Here is a 16,181-nt window from a genome sequence, read left to right as displayed (position 1 = left end):
AGATGAGGATGACTTGTCCGGTTTTTAGAGAGTCAGGTATGGACCCTTGTAGTAGGGAAGCGTTGATTATTGTAGTCCAAATGGGAATGATAAATGGGGTGGTCGCTTCCAAGCGTCATTAAAGTGGTTATTCGGTTTTAAGCAGGATAGAATTTTCGAGATGGAATGGTCGTCATATAACTTGAAGTTGGAATAGTGTGCATGGTTTTTGAGTGTAGCGAGGGGAGATGAGAAGAAAGATGGGTCCCGTCAGGAGGAGAAGGGATGATTGTGGCGGAATTAAGTTTGTTTCCTAGGGAGTTCGTTTTAGCTGTAAAGAAGGAGGAGAACTCCTCACAGGTTATTAGTGATTTTGTAGTTTCTTTGGAGGTTGTAGCCACTTTGTTTGATTTGTGTTTGATCATTAGGTCTCGTGAGCCAAAGGCTCTAAGAGACATTTTATATCTGGGCATTTCAAAGTGCTGCCGTGGCCTAAAGCTACAGTGCACGTGAACGTGCACGCGCGCAGCGCCATGTGTCTTTCCTTCGTAGCGATCGTGATCACTTTCACTTTCGCGGGCTCCTCTGTTGCTGGCATTCCCCCCTCCCCTCTCGTTTGCTGACTTCTTCTACACTGCCAAGCTAGGCGCGTGGTGCCTCGCGGCTGCTTCCCTCTTGCTGCCCCGCTGGTGATACGGAACGGCTCCCCCGACAGCGGCAGTAGCCCCCGACTCCCCCGCAAATGATTGAAGACCCTGTCGTTGTTTGCATCTGTGAAAGCTATATTTGTTAAAAGTGGTGTCTGCTTTTCATCCCTTCCCCCTCGCTCCTGTTTTCTTTTCTCCATCCCTTTGTTCACGCCCCCTCCCGTACTCCGTGTTTTCCATCCTCCCCCCTCCCGTTGTCCGTGCCTCCCCCCCGCTGTCCATGCATTTTCCCTCCCCCCCCCGCTGTCCGTGACTTCTCCATTAATGTAGTTATTAGTGTTTTGCGCAGCACCAACAGGCTGCCTTTCTAGGCGCTTCAGTACACTTAGATAGCCTGCAACGATTGATGAAAAGCTAGGTACATAGCGCAATGTTGCTTGCGAAGCTGAGACGCATTTCTTTAGTTGTGTGTGTGTGTGTGTATTTATTTATTCATTGGTATTCTGTGTAGTGCTGACATGTTGCGCCCATACACTGTATAGCGTTTCAAATGGGGGGAACTAAGCGCCAGGCTCGTGTTAATCTTTATGGTCAAGTGACCGGTTTATTTATTTGTATTCCCCGATCCCTTTATTCAAGCCCCCTCCCGTTGTATGTGTTTTCCATTCTACCCCCTACCGTTGTCTGTGCCTTTTCCCTCCCCCACGCTGCTGTTCTAGGCGCTTCAATACGCTTAGCCTGCAACAATTGATAAAAAAAAAAACTAGGTACATAACGTGATCTTGCTTGCGAAGCGTTTCTTTAGTTGTGTGTGTGTATTTATTTTTCATTGGTATTCTGTGTAGTGCCGACATGTTGCGCTCATACACTCTATAGCGTTTTGAATGGGGGGGAAGAAAGCGCCAGGCTCGTGCTAATCTTTATGGTAAACAGACCGGTTTATTTAATTGTATTTATTGGAGCTTGATATAGCTCCTTTACACCACTCAGGGAGTCTGGAGACGGCAAGGGGTAAAATCTGGGAGCATTGTATCATTTGCATACAAAATAAAATACGTTTTTTACATTTCTTCGGGGCTAACTTTTAAAATGTGTAGCGCCTGCATTTTACCTTTCAGATCCTTCAGTGCGCCTCATTTTCTTGGAGAAGACAGAGTTGTGCATGGTGCATTAATTTTAGCTGGGGAGTCCTTTATTATTTACCAGTCCATTGCATAGCGCCATGTCACCTTTCAGACACCTTACAGCGCCTCGAGATTCTGAAGTGAGAAAAAGCAGAGCTAGGCACGCTGCATTATTTTTCAGCTGGATAAACATTTATTATCAATTCCTTGCACCACACACTTAGATCTGCCTCATCTATAAACTTGTCCTTGCGAGGCCTTGCCAACTATGCTCGTCCAATTATCAAGTTATGATACTTAGACAATCCTCCTGTAGTGCTATGTTTATAGCCCCTTTTGATGATCCATATATATTTTTTTTTTACCAGTCTTACTCCTCTTCTGTCCCACTAGGTTTGTCCAAACTTCCATTCAGTTTGTGTAATATACCTAGTCTTTTTTCTCTGGCGACTGCACCATCTGTAGGCGAAACCTTCTGCAGATATTCACGTAGTCTCCTGACGCGCTATAATTATATCGATATTCTCTACATCAAGTCGGGTATCCTCCACAATTGATTTCTAGCGTATTTGTTCACACAACTTTGTCCTAGCTTACTAAACTTACCCCCAGCGCTACTATCACTCATATTGTTTTTAACTATCTGGACACACTAAGATGGCGTCTGTTTTGAGCCCATATGGCTGCTTTTAGTACCTATACTTCTGTTCCCTTCAATGAACCAATGCCTTTCTTATTCATCGGCTGTTCACTCATAGTTTATTTTCCATCCCTGCATAATTAATTTTATTTCTTTTTCATTTTAATTTTATTATTCGTACAAACAAAGTATTAGAAATTATGCCGAACATGCGAACAATACTGTTGGTCCTCAATTCAATCGATCTTGCTCGAGGGGACGTACGTTCATTTCCGGGTTAAACTGGACCTCTGCACTCTCCTCTATGTCAGCGTTTCGTCTTCTCACTGTCGAACTGTAAGTGTCTCGGCCATTGATTAATCCCGGGATTTGTTGAAAAGTTAAAGTAAGTTACTTTGAATGGTGGCTTTATCCCCCGTTCTTCTGACCGTAACTAAGACGCGCTAGTCAGTCTTGAGAGCCTTTTTTGAGCGATCACACAATCAGAATTACTTGCGTGTCCAAACGAACTTTGTTTTGGCATTTCACTGTACTACACATCTCAAGCTCTGCCAAATACGCTAGGCTGTTCACTTTGACAATGAACGCAGGATTGCCTGGCAACTATACACCACGCAATAACTAAACTAAATGCTAAATATGGCACCCTAAAAGACCTTTGGCACATATTGTCCTGTAATTAATTAATAATGGACCTGTATATGAACACTATGTAGATTAGATACCTGGACATGGATTTTAAACTGTCACATATTTGTGGGACTGTCTTGTTGACGTTTTTGTATGTATTATAAATATAAAAATAATGATGTATTTCTCCTTAGATTTTGGATGTTTTCACATGTTGCCCTGTAATTTGAAATGTATTGAACCAACGTCAGACAGCATGTTCTTTGAAAATAATGCTTAGCCTTGAGAAAGCCCTGGCTTGAATTGCCACATAGGGCGAAACACGTGTCGGCTGTCATCTTTTTCTGACCATCTTTCACCGAATCTAAAAGAAGTGAAATTGATTAATAAAGTGATGATTGAAAATCACCCTGGACTACTATATTGTGTTATAATAAGGAACCATCCTATCTATTAAAACAGATTGTTTTGGAAGGGAGGAACACATACTCATACTCTTACCACCACACGCTTAGATGTCCTGTCCTGAAGGAGAAGGGGGCGAGAGGTTGTTCAGCACATGGAACAGAAGAGGGGTCACTTTAGCGACCGGGAGGTCTATCTGGAGAGTTTCTTTAAACAAGTCTTCAATGTAGCATTAACCATGCCAACTTGTAAGTTCCCGTGCCTGCCGGTTGACACAGCACACACTGGCATGTAGTGGATAATGTGAAGACTATCCTCCCAGGACAGACACCGCACCAGGGCCCCTTGCACACGATCACTTGTCGCTTCACTCACGCACACAGGGGCTGAGCACTACTGTAAGCTCCATGCCCACCGGCTGGCACACCGGACGTTTCCATGTGCTCGTGAAGGCAGCCCTCCCAGGACACACACCAGGGATCAGTGCACACGATCACACGCCCCTTCATGCATACAAGGACTGAGCACCACCAGTGGCCTTGCAATGCAATAGGTCTTGCATTTGCGAGACTTCGAGCTACTGGCATTGTAAATGACAAACCTTTTATCTATGTGTTAGTTTTGAAAACAGATAAATGAAAGGCATTGTCATTTACAACGCCAATAGCTTAAAATTACGCAAATGCGAGACCTATTGCATTGCAAATGCTTGTTTCAAAGAGCTTACGAGGTCTGTACTTAGCGTTTTCCAGATCCGATCTGAAGAACTCTTTTTTGGGATTTGAGGATGTTCCTGTTGTATGCATTTTTGGTGTGTCAGAGAAGTTTTAGTTGGGAGGCTGAGGGGTGCTGTCTCCAGTTTCTTTCTGTTAGCCGGAGAGCTCTCCTTTCATTATTGAGGGATCTGTTGAACCAGGGGTTCTTGTCTTTGATTTGAGATCTTTTTAGCTTTAGCTGGGGACATCATCAATTATGGCATACATATTTGAGTTGTAGTGCTCTGTAAGGTCGTTGAACTTAGATAGACTGGGGGGTGGAGGTAATTCTTGCAACGAGCAAGCCAGCTTCTCGGGGTCTAGGCTCTTAGTGTCTCTGAGCTAGAGTTTCAGTTTCACAGGTTGCACTAGCCTTTTCTTGTGGATGCTAGGCATTAGGAAGGTAATGGCATGGTGGTCTGACCAATAGCATAGATTTATTGAGTTGAGCCTGACCGCCGTTGCCTTATCAATGATCCAATCCAGCATGGAGTCTTTCGTGTGAGTTGGTAACGTGCAGGCTTGAGTAAGTGATTGGTCAGCAAGGAATACTTTGACGGCATTGACCTGGGGGTCACTGAGGTCATTCCAGTGAGGATTAAAGTCACTGAGAAAAATGTCATTGGAGTGGGGGGAAACCTTAGCAGTAATGATTTCCATGAGGTGGTCGATGAATGTGTCGTACTTGCTTGGGGTGGTAGAAGATTTGCAGTTTGCACAACTGAGTAGCGTTGTTACGTATGGAGAGTGTGAGATATTCGCAGGACTCGGTGGGGTCGGTAGGAAGTTCAGTAACCAGAAGATCTGAGCAGTAGATGCAAGCAATGCCTTCCCCTTTATTTATTTACCTGTCGAGCCTTACAAGGTTATAATTTGGCAGGACCAATAAATCGAGGTAAGGTGACGATGATTCGTTGAGCTATGATTCGGCTAGGATAGCTAAGTCGTTTTTTGGGCTCAGGATGAGTGCGGCGATGTCGGAGGCATACTTCGCTTCTGATCGGCAGTTAAGTAGGAGGCCAGAGAGTGGAGCATCGGGGAGTGTGTCGTAAGTAGGGGAGGATAGGGGTACTTGCTCTATGGTTTTGCTGTTTACCCCTCTGTTATGGAGTGATGATGATCTATTAGTGTTGATTGAGACCGTATGAATGAAGTATTCATCTTTCTTGTCTGCAGGACTGGGGGCATCGGGAGAGGTTTCTTATAGGATGAGAGGAGGGCTAGAGTTTCGTCCTCCGAGAGGTAGTTGGGATGCTTGCAAGGGCAAAGGTTTCTAATGGCCAGCGGCATGGGTTGGAGGAATGGCCCTGGTGAGTGGGGAAGAACTGAGTTATGGGGGAGCTTGATGTTCATGATTGAGTATTCAGTGAGGTGAAGGATGCTCTTCAAATTGAGAACGGATTTATGGATGCTCTAAACTATGTTGAATACTCTGATGTTCAAAGTTTCTAGGTCCATAAGTGAAGGTTGCACTTGCGGTAAGGGGACCTGTGCGTCAGGACTTGTTCTGCTGGCATGAAGGTGAATCCTGGTAGTGGAGCTCGACCACCCTGAGACTAGGTTTCTAGGAGGAGGGGTGTGAGGAGGGCTAGGCGTGCTCAGCAGGGTGGTCACAGGGCTGTTGGGGCGGGTGTCTGGTGAGCTGTGAGTGACATGTGTGTTAGTCACTAAGAGTGTAGGAGAGGAGCGACGATTGGAAGAGGGGGCGCAGTGGCATTGCCTTATTGTAAAATGATGGAGGTTGGGGGGCAGTGGAGGGAAGATCTCTAACAGATCTATGGAAGATTAAGCCCAGAGATTCATTTTGAGTGGGGAACATATTGGGGAGACCATTGGTCTTTGAACTGTATTTACCGGAGCTATGACATGAGTCAGATGGCGACAGCGGGCACTGGGGATGCGTAGAGGAATAGGAGTTATGTACTTGCTTTTAGAGGATGGAGAAGAAGTCAGCGAATTTATCTTTGTCTGGCACTTGGATCATAACTATGCCGTTTTTATATAATGTAATGGTAAAGTCGGCTTTAAGATTTTGGGAAGGCACGATCGTGAGTTTGGCACCGTACGGAATGTTCCTGGATTCATGTATGCTAAGTAGGTTTGAAATGGCTGCACGCCATAGTGCTGTTTTTCTATAGTAGAAAATAAGGTCATTGGAAATTATGCCCTTGTTGGCATTGAAGTACAGGTCTGAGATCAGGTCCTCTGGGTGTCTTCTCAGGAGGGAATGTTTGAAGGTTTTAGCAGCGGTCCTGGAGAGGTTAGGAGGGTATGCAATAGAGTAAGAGTTGCCCCCTGTTGCATTCAAGCAAGACCCTGCAAAAATGGAGAGAGAAGGGGAACTAGGTAAAGCCAGGACGACGAACTGGTAGGCTGCAGGAGTGGGTCAAGCGTTAATTGAGAGAGATGGCTGGTCTGATGCACAATTGGCGATGACCGCTGAGTTGCGGGGCGTCAGGAGTGGAGGCACCTACGTTAGATTATGAGCCCAGGCAGCATGGGCAGTACCCGTTCAGGGTGTGGGCAGGAAAGAGATAAATTCGGAGCGCAGGCAAGGCAGAAAGGCGGCTCCCCAGGAGGGGGTCCGCGAGCTGAGGCTCACCAGAAAGGAGCCAAGCAGGAGCGCCTGGGACAGTGCAGGGAATCAAAAAAAATAGTGAAGTAAATGAGGGGAAAAGGCCGTGAGGCATGTACAGCAGGCAGCGGCCTCTGAAGGAAGAACAATAGTGGGGTCCCCGACCGGCTCAGGCACGGGGAGGGAAAGGATCATCATGAGATGACATTTAATTAGTAAGATGTTGATGAACCATAAACAACTATCACAATTTTGATTATCCAGATTCAACAAAAACAAAACTTCACCCAGGTGCTACCTCGGTTTGTAGGAGGCAGAGATCCGGCCACACTCCTGGCTGAGGCTAAATAGGATTGATGTTAAAGGAAAGCTGAGATTCAACAAAAACAAACTTCACCCAGGTGCTGCCTCGGTTTGTGGGAGGCAGAGATCTGGCCTCACTCTGGGCCGAAGGTGGGGGCTGCGGCCAAAGAGGATCGATATTATCGGCATATAGCCATATGTGGGGACGCGCCATAGTCATAGTAGCAGCAGGCAGCGGGTGACGAGGCCTCACTCTGGGCTCGGTCCAGGGCGGCATCAAACCGGGCTGCCCCCAAGTCAGGCGACTGAGATGGGCGAAAGGCTGGGCCTCATTGCAGCGGCAACATCACTGAGCGCCAGTCGGGCAGCGAGGATCACCGAAGCGGCTAGCGGGGGGGCAGCAAGAGATAGCCTTACTGCGGCCTTGCTCCGGGGCTGTAAGGATCAGGGTCGCATCCAAGGAGGCAATCAGGCTGGGCCGCAGGATTCAACGCAGCAGCCTACGACGGGGGAAACGGCCTAGCACCAGGCCGCGGGACAGGGCCGCCGTCACGACAGGCTGGTGCGAGCGGTGGCCATGCTCCAACTGCGGGAGTAAAGGCCACCTCCAGAGGGGTTGAACAGGCTGGGTGATGACTGCCTCGATCCGGGACTGCAGGACATGGCGACCAGAGCGAATGGTTATCCCTCATTGATTAATCCCGGGATTTGTTGAAAAGTTAAAGTAAGTTACTTTGAATGGTGGCTTTATCCCCCGTTCTTCTGACCGTAACTAAGACGCGCTAGTCAGTCTTGAGAGCCTTTTTTGAGCGATCACACAATCAGAATTACTTGCGTGTCCAAACGAACTTTGTTTTGGCATTTCACTGTACTACACATCTCAAGCTCTGCCAAATACGCTAGGCTGTTCACTTTGACAATGAACGCAGGATTGCCTGGCAACTATACACCACGCAATAACTAAACTAAATGCTAAATATGGCACCCTAAAAGACCTTTGGCACATATTGTCCTGTAATTAATTAATAATGGACCTGTATATGAACACTATGTAGATTAGATACCTGGACATGGATTTTAAACTGTCACATATTTGTGGGACTGTCTTGTTGACGTTTTTGTATGTATTATAAATATAAAAATAATGATGTATTTCTCCTTAGATTTTGGATGTTTTCACATGTTGCCCTGTAATTTGAAATGTATTGAACCAACGTCAGACAGCATGTTCTTTGAAAATAATGCTTAGCCTTGAGAAAGCCCTGGCTTGAATTGCCACATAGGGCGAAACACGTGTCGGCTGTCATCTTTTTCTGACCATCTTTCACCGAATCTAAAAGAAGTGAAATTGATTAATAAAGTGATGATTGAAAATCACCCTGGACTACTATATTGTGTTATAATAAGGAACCATCCTATCTATTAAAACAGATTGTTTTGGAAGGGAGGAACACATACTCATACTCTTACCACCACACGCTTAGATGTCCTGTCCTGAAGGCAGGGACTGCAGGACATGGCGACCAGAGCGAATGGTTATCCCTCAGGTGCTAGTGCTACCATGTTGAGGAAGGGTATTTAGTGATATAGAGAAACAAACTATAATAGAAATCCAATATATCCAGTGCTGGGCTCAGTAAGATGACATAAGAACTAATACATAGGTTTCCGTGTGCAATTTGCTATATACGACGGTTCGAAAGCATTCTAACTTAACGCAAAGTGGAAACTACAGGCCAAATTAAAAAATCAATTCCAACGTGACACCTAGGTGTGTAAATAGCATCGCTCACTAAGTTTACATGTACGCACAACCCTGTTGCAGATAGGTACCCTAAAACAAGCATTGGCATAGCCAATAGGTCTCGCCTTTGGGGCCTTATAAGTGTTTAGCCATGCAACAGTTGCTGTTGTTGCAACAAGAATATTTTGCTGCATAACTAAATACTTATAAGGTCCCAAAAGCGAGACCTATTGGTATGCCAATGCTTATTTCCAGATGCTGCTTTCATGAACCCTGAGATACCAGAAGCAATGCCAGTTTCAGGGGTACCAAAGGGCAAACAAGGGGTATTAGCTGCTACCCAAGGCTACCCCTTTTTGACATCCAGGCAAAGCACTTCTGAGCAAATAGGCATGTACATTTGTCTGATGTTTAGTAAAATTACGAAGGATTTGACAATTTTCGACAAATTTACAAACATTTGCTTTTCCGAGGTTGCTCTCTGCGTATTTTTTGCTGTGTTTGGACTTTGATGCCTATTTCAACGGAGCAAAGGTGTCCACGGAGCTGGGGTGGATGTAGTGATGTGCGACTTAATTGAGCAGTGATAATTTATTGACAAAAAAAGGTCCTGGGTGTGAGACAGGCAAAGGGCGGAGGGTGTGTCAGAACGAGCGAGAGTGAGATTGGATGAAGAGGTATGTGCTGCGCTATTGACCCTTTATCGATCCGGACTGTCAAGGGGATGGGACGGCGAATGAGAAAAGAAATGGACATGGCTGGGTGCAGGGCACGAGGCTTACACATGCTGCTTCTGCGTCACACAGCATGGCCTTATTTCGACCTAGAGCTTTTACAAAACGAGGGCTGTCTACAAAATGGCCTGCTGGCCTTGAAGAGCGTAAATGCAAAACTAACAGAAGCAGCCTGCATGGCTCAAACAAGGTCCTTTACTTTGTGTCAAACTGCGTATTAATTGGTTTTCAAAATAAACCCTGTTTGATCCTTGAAATGCGCACTTTAGTTTTGTCTCCCAAAAATTTGTGTATGTGGTCCCCAAAAAGAGTTTTAAAGCAGACGTTTTCTGCTTATTTTGTGGTCGTAGAAATGCCTCTTGTGTGGTTTCTACAATTCTAATATGTGTGGTCTTGTCTTGACCATGCTTTCCTATCAGACTCGCTGTAATGGAGCCATTTCTAAAGCTGAACATGGAGACGGTCACGACTTGGGAACAGAAACTAACAAAGGACTGAGCTGAGCAATGTCCAATGTAGTGCAGGGGCCGCTGCTCGCTCCCAAGCTCCCTAGGCCAGGGGAGAGAGAAGGCGGGACATGCACCCGCCTTTGGCCAATTGCATGCTGTCTTTCATAGAAAGACACACGCAAAGGCCAATAGCGTGTGAGCAAAAAAAAAAGCACACGCACGAGCGTGTGGTCCGAGTTGAAAGTCCTTACTAGAAGCCTAGCAAAGCAGCGCATGCGCGCTGGCTCAGGCAAGACCTTAAAAGCTGTTTATGGGAGGGCATAATGGGAAGCGTTTTCTCCACGAGGAGAAATAATTCCCCTGTTGAGAAAAAGAGAAAAACGGACCAAAGCTCATGTGTGTTACCTTTGCATGTGTGGAAATGAGCACTTGCCTTCCAAATATCTATAGTTTTTCCGGTGTGACTGCGCCAGGGAAGCTGCAACAGTCGCAGAGTCCAAGGAATACTGCTGGATTTCTTCATATATTCCAAGTCGAGAAATTGTTCCAAAGTTTTGCTCAGATGGCTGTGGCCGGCGCTATCGGATGAGGGGGGGGGGATGTTGTGGAATACTAAGGTTTCCACCTCATGCTTCTTTCATCCTCCATCAGACACCTCCGGCCCCTTTAATTCACTCTTTTTTTTTTTTTTTTTTTTTTTTAAAACCTTTATTTAGCACTGTGTACAAGACAAATACGGGCCTACAACCATCCGGCCGGCCTCGACACTTCTGAAGCTTGATAGCAAAGTATATGTCCACTCGGTGGCACGGCAGCACATAGAAGCATACGACCTATGTTACAATAAATCCACGTGCACCGAGTGGCAGGAGACAGCAAGGTTAATTTAAAAAAAAATTTTTTTTTGTTTTTTTTGTAAGGAGATACAGAAACTAGAACGGATCAGTGTACAGAACAGACGATCATATGATAAATGGGTAACAGCCAACAGGAGAGTCAACTAACAGTGAACACATCTAAAATGGCGGCACGAAACTATAATACCAGGATATAATAACGCAGCGAGGTGTGCCTCCCAGCCGCTACCCTCCTAACAGCAGTCCCCCCCACTGACCCTAGAAAAGACGTGAGAAAAGGACGGAAAAAGGAAAAAGAAGGCCCATAGAAATAAAAAAAAGTGCCGAAGAAGACCCCCCACCCTACACGCATGCCGAGGCTATGGCCTACCCCCCCCCAGCTACGTGTCTGTCGCCCCATAGGAACCCGAAATGTAGAATTAAGAAAAGAAGAAAGGAAAAAGAACCATAGAAAAAGAAGAGTGCACTACCCTATTACTCCCAGGAAAAGGAAAAGCGGGGAGGAGCCCACCCCACTGCCGAACTCCCGGACTCCCGCGCCGCCCGTACCTCCTGCGCCATGTACAGCACAGTATCAAAAGACCCACGTAAACCCGGTGGTCCCGAAGCAATACCCCCCAGCACTTCAGTACTTCACAAGTCTGCCCCCCGGCAGAAGAAGGAAACAGGGGGCGAAATCACAGCGACATGTAGCAAAAAACAGGTCATTAAAAACTACTCAGCCAATATAGCAAAACGTGTATCAGTCCAGGTCTCCGTCCGCCGATCCAACCAAAGCGACAACGAGCCTGCCATCACCCCTGTCCGGACCGGCAGATGTGGTTCAGGCCCGTCCATTGCTGCGAGTCACCTTCAGCCAGGACAAAGAGACAAGATGGCCGCTCTCGAGGAAAGGGGACCATAAAGCCGTATCGTACCGCAGGGTCCCAAACGCAGCAGTAACATGCCACAGAAGCTCCAGCGATAGGTACCTTCAGGGTAACATCTGGCAAGGGAGGTGAAAGGCTAGGTCTCAACAGGTAGTTCGTAGGCAGAGTCACAGCGTTCAAAATGGAGGGTGTCCCTGCAACTGTATCCGTGTCGATGGGTTGATGCGTTACATTGTAGCCAGGAGGACTCCGCGCCACCGCCCCTCCGCTCTGCAACATTGTTTCACCTCCAGGAGAAAACATGGGCGGCGGGGGATCCTCCAGCCGGGGACGTCCCGTTGCGAACAGTGCCTCATCGATTCTCCGGGTCAGCGCCCAGCAAGTACTCTGCATTGCCACTTTTAACGCCACGAGGGCGGCCAGTACATCCCCACAGGTCGGGTCTTTCAGTACCAAGCATCGGTCCGCCCTATCCCGCTGCTCCCCCGATGCGGCAATCAGCTCCGGGGCACATGGGCGCGCAGACCCTGCGAGTCCAGGGTCAGCCAGCGTCTCAGCAAGAAGAACAGGCGCCATCGTCATCTCCACTGCAGGCACTTAGTAGCGGGACAAAAGTGACCATGTATACCGGAGATCCGAGGATGTAGACACCGGAAAAACTTCGTGCTCCACTCGGGAACTGCACAGGGCGAGAGCGCCCCACGGTTGCCGTGCGGACCGGCCGTTCGCCGCAGGAAGACACTTCAAAATAGAGTCCGCTCGCTTTCCTTCAGGGTGGCTGAGGAGAGCTAGTATTAGGGGGCTCCAACGTCGTCCACACCACTGCCAGCGCGGGGGGGAGTCCGACCCGGACGTAAGGGTCCGACTCCCGTCGCACAGCCAGCGTTGTCACCCCCGCGACCACCCGCAGTAATCCAGCTCAGCACCCCGTCCACATCCCTCGGCGTCCAGCGGCGGCCATCCACGCAGGGACCAGGGGGAGCGCCGGAGGTCGAAGCAAACACCGAGTCTGCTACCAAACCCGCCGACAAAGGTGTCAGGAGAACGCCAGTCACTTCAGTGCCGGTAATCCGCGGCGGTAGAGCGGCGCAGGTCAGGAGAATTGATCAGGATTATCAAAGGAAGCCAGACGGTCCACGGAGCCGGGAGCTCAAGCGTCCGTCCCGTCGGCCATCTTGGCTCCTCCCCCCTTTAATTCACTCTTACTGGTTCTTTTTAACCCTGGCTCTTTTTCTCTTGCTCCTTCTTTCCCTTTTTGTAGTTGTCTCTCTCTCTCTCTCTTACAGTGTCAAAAAACCTGCACCGGTGCAGAAAAAAAATGCCTAGCTAACACTTACATATACCATTCCCTGCGACTGCAGATCACCCGGTGCGTGTGAAGACGAGCGGCGACTCTTCTAGCGAGTGCTGTCAATATGCACTTCAAGATGCGAGTCTTGCTCCCTGCGCAGCCATCTAATCTTTATTTATGGCCGTTGCCAGGGGAAATCTAAGTTCTGGTGATATGTGTGCGCCTCCCCGCGTCTGCTGTTACATGGAGGAGTTTGCGTGTGTGAGACTATTCTTGTTTTGAACAGTGTTCCATTTCTATCCTTCTCATCCTTGGACTGGAACCGGGTCGAGGCGGGTCCTCCGTGCATTCTCCCGCATCTTCTCCCCCCGGCTCCCTGGATACAAAGGCACTCATTCAGGAATCCGTGAATTCTTTTTTGTGATACATTTTTTTAAACTATTCGATTTGTAACACGTCGGTTAGTTCCTCTTCAATTTGACACAGACGGTGGTTGTGCTCGCCTGCCTTTTTGTCCCCGTGGTTTGTTTATGTAATCAGGAAAATGTGTCTTCCGATGACCAAAGCATTTCTGTTTTATGTTTTCCTATTGTGGGTTGAAAGGCATCAAGGAACCATACTAAGCATGGCTATTGATTGTAGATTGCAACGTGGCCGTCCCGTGGAACTGAGCGCCATAAAGGCACCTCCATCATTAGACATTGTCCTATTCATTACTCGTGTAGGGTTTAATTTGACCTGTTGCATTAACTTCAAGGAGGCCTTGATTGACAATGAACGCAAGTTTCCTAATAAATTCAAGCCAAAAACCTAAACAGGGAAGCTCTGAATTTGTTGTCATTTATTTAAAAAGAGGTCATATGAGACAGGGTGCGCAAATTATGATTGTGGCCTGTAGCAATTGCTAAGGGGCAGTAGAGGTGGGGCGGGGAGAGGGGGTGGTTAAAAAAAGAAAAGGAAAAAAAGAAAATGTCACTTAACAGCTGGCCGCTGCGTCTCCTCCCTCCTCTTCAGTCGACGCATGAAGCACACAGGCTCCCGGACTCCCCTAAGCCAATTATGACCCTGCTGTCATCAACATGACAGCAGCGTCATGATTGGTCTGAGAGGCCTGGTTTGAGGCTCAGACAGGTAGTGGGAGCCTGTGGATGATGTCCACCCCGCTGTACAATACAGCCGGGTGGAGAACATGCTAAGTGCGCATGTCTGTTTGGCTGGCCCAAGATTGCTGGCCAAACCGTCATGCGCATTTAGGAGCTGCCCACCACTCCTCCCCCTGCTCTGTGGGAAGCCCAGCCCCACCGCACCTAACAGAAACGCAACAGAAGCATTAGTGAAAAATAAAATTATAATAACATGATGTTATTACCATTTTATTTTTCCTGTGGGACAACGCTCTTCCGCCTTAGCGGGGAAGCCGCATCTGAATTTGTAGCTAGTTTTCGCACTTGCCCTCGTATCATTTGGGCGTTACCGCTTTTTTACTTGAGCACAGAGAAAACTTCTCCACGTGATGTGGGAGTAGGCAGTTGTTTTTCATGTGACTAGAAGCTGCTATTTGTTCATGTTGATGACTATTTGTTGAACGGCTAAGGTGTGTTCCGCATTCCTGTCAAGCCTTTGCAGTGGGTTATTGGGAGTTAACGATAAGGTTGCTATGCATCTAAACTGGCTGAATCGAAGCAGCTGAATTGTCATTGTTTCAATAAGTGTGTGCTGCTGTTTGCCAGCTCTAGTATGCATTTGCAAATAAAAGTGAACACTGTGCAACGGTTGGTCTTTTATGACTGTCACTGCTATAGCCTAGGACTAGGTGAAGTGATTACAATTACCGTTAAACTGATTTCAATGTTTGTGTAAAGCTAAATTCATAGGCTTTGTTTTCAAACTATGAAAATCAATGGCACGTCAAAACACTTACCCGAGTTCACCAACCAGGTTATCTATTTATTAACCTGGGAATTGCAATTTCTTACAGATTACGTTATGGATGTTCTGAATTTAATTTAAATAATGCATAGACAACTTCTACAAAGTACCCGTACTTGTACATTTCAGAACTTGAGCAACAAGTATAAACCTTAAAGTTCCAAAAAATAGATGTGGTGAGCCCTACCAATCCAACTGTGTCCATTAATAGTCAACCTCAGTTACCGCACCTCAGAGGTCAGTCTATCGCAGTCATTGCCTCTGTATACACACACACACCCACCCACCACCACCACCACCACCACCCCCCCAGTCCCAACCCCTTGACTGTCCCACTGCTGCTTCTACACCACCACCACCCCCGTCCCAAACCCAACCCTTTGACTGTCCCACTGCTGCTTCTACACCACCACCACACCCCGTCCCAAACCCAACCCCTTGACTGTCCCACTGCTGCTTCTACACCACCACCACACCCCGTCCCAAACCCAACCCCTTGACTGTCCCACTGCTGCTTCTACACCACCACCACACCCCGTCCCAAACCCAACCCCTTGACTGTCCCACTGCTGCTTCTACACCACCACCACACCCCGTCCCAAACCCAACCCCTTGACTGTCCCACTGCTGCTTCTACACCACCACCAACCCCCTCTCCCCCTCCCCCCGTCCCAAACCCAACCCCTTGACTGTCCCACTGCTGCTTCTACAGGAATCCTATGCAGGAAAATGTTCACATACACTTTGAATACTAATTTGTGTAAAACTACTGAACTGATGTATACGAAATCACAAAAGCATGCTTTCTGGATGTAGTCTAGCTTTCTGCCAAATTTGGTGTAATTCCGTTTAGCCGTTTTTTTCAATATCGCTGTTCAATTTTCCTATGAAAAATTACATTGGTGAAACGTGTTTTGTGTGGGTGAAACCTTTTTTGGGAAAGTTTTGTGAATATTCGTGAAAACACGCCAGGGTTATTAGCAAACCCCAAAAATATATACTGGTATACATATATATATATATATACATACATATATATATATATATATAATACAACATTTGAATTCATCTTGTATTGTTAATATTCATGATCAACATTCCTCCTGTGAATTTTTATGACCACATTCAAATGTATAGATGGAGGCCTGCAAGGCATAGCAGACCTCCATCTCTGCACTGGCAGAAACAGTGTGGCTGTATGGGCAATGACAAAAAAGAAGCACTTTGCGAATGGAACCAAGGGAGAAGCC

The 16,181-nt window shown here is 47.1% G+C and overlaps 1 protein-coding gene across 3 annotated transcripts in view; it reads left to right on the top strand.

Moving 5' to 3' along the window:
* Positions 1-16,181, top strand: part of DOP1B (DOP1 leucine zipper like protein B) — a 687,459-nt gene that overhangs the window by 596,164 nt on the left and 75,114 nt on the right. The window lies entirely within an intron of this gene.

The sequence above is a fragment of the Triturus cristatus genome, chromosome 8 (genome assembly GCF_964204655.1).
Source record: "Triturus cristatus chromosome 8, aTriCri1.1, whole genome shotgun sequence".
NCBI classification, from domain to species: domain Eukaryota; kingdom Metazoa; phylum Chordata; class Amphibia; order Caudata; family Salamandridae; genus Triturus; species Triturus cristatus.
This window is presented reverse-complemented; position numbering and strand designations above follow the sequence as displayed.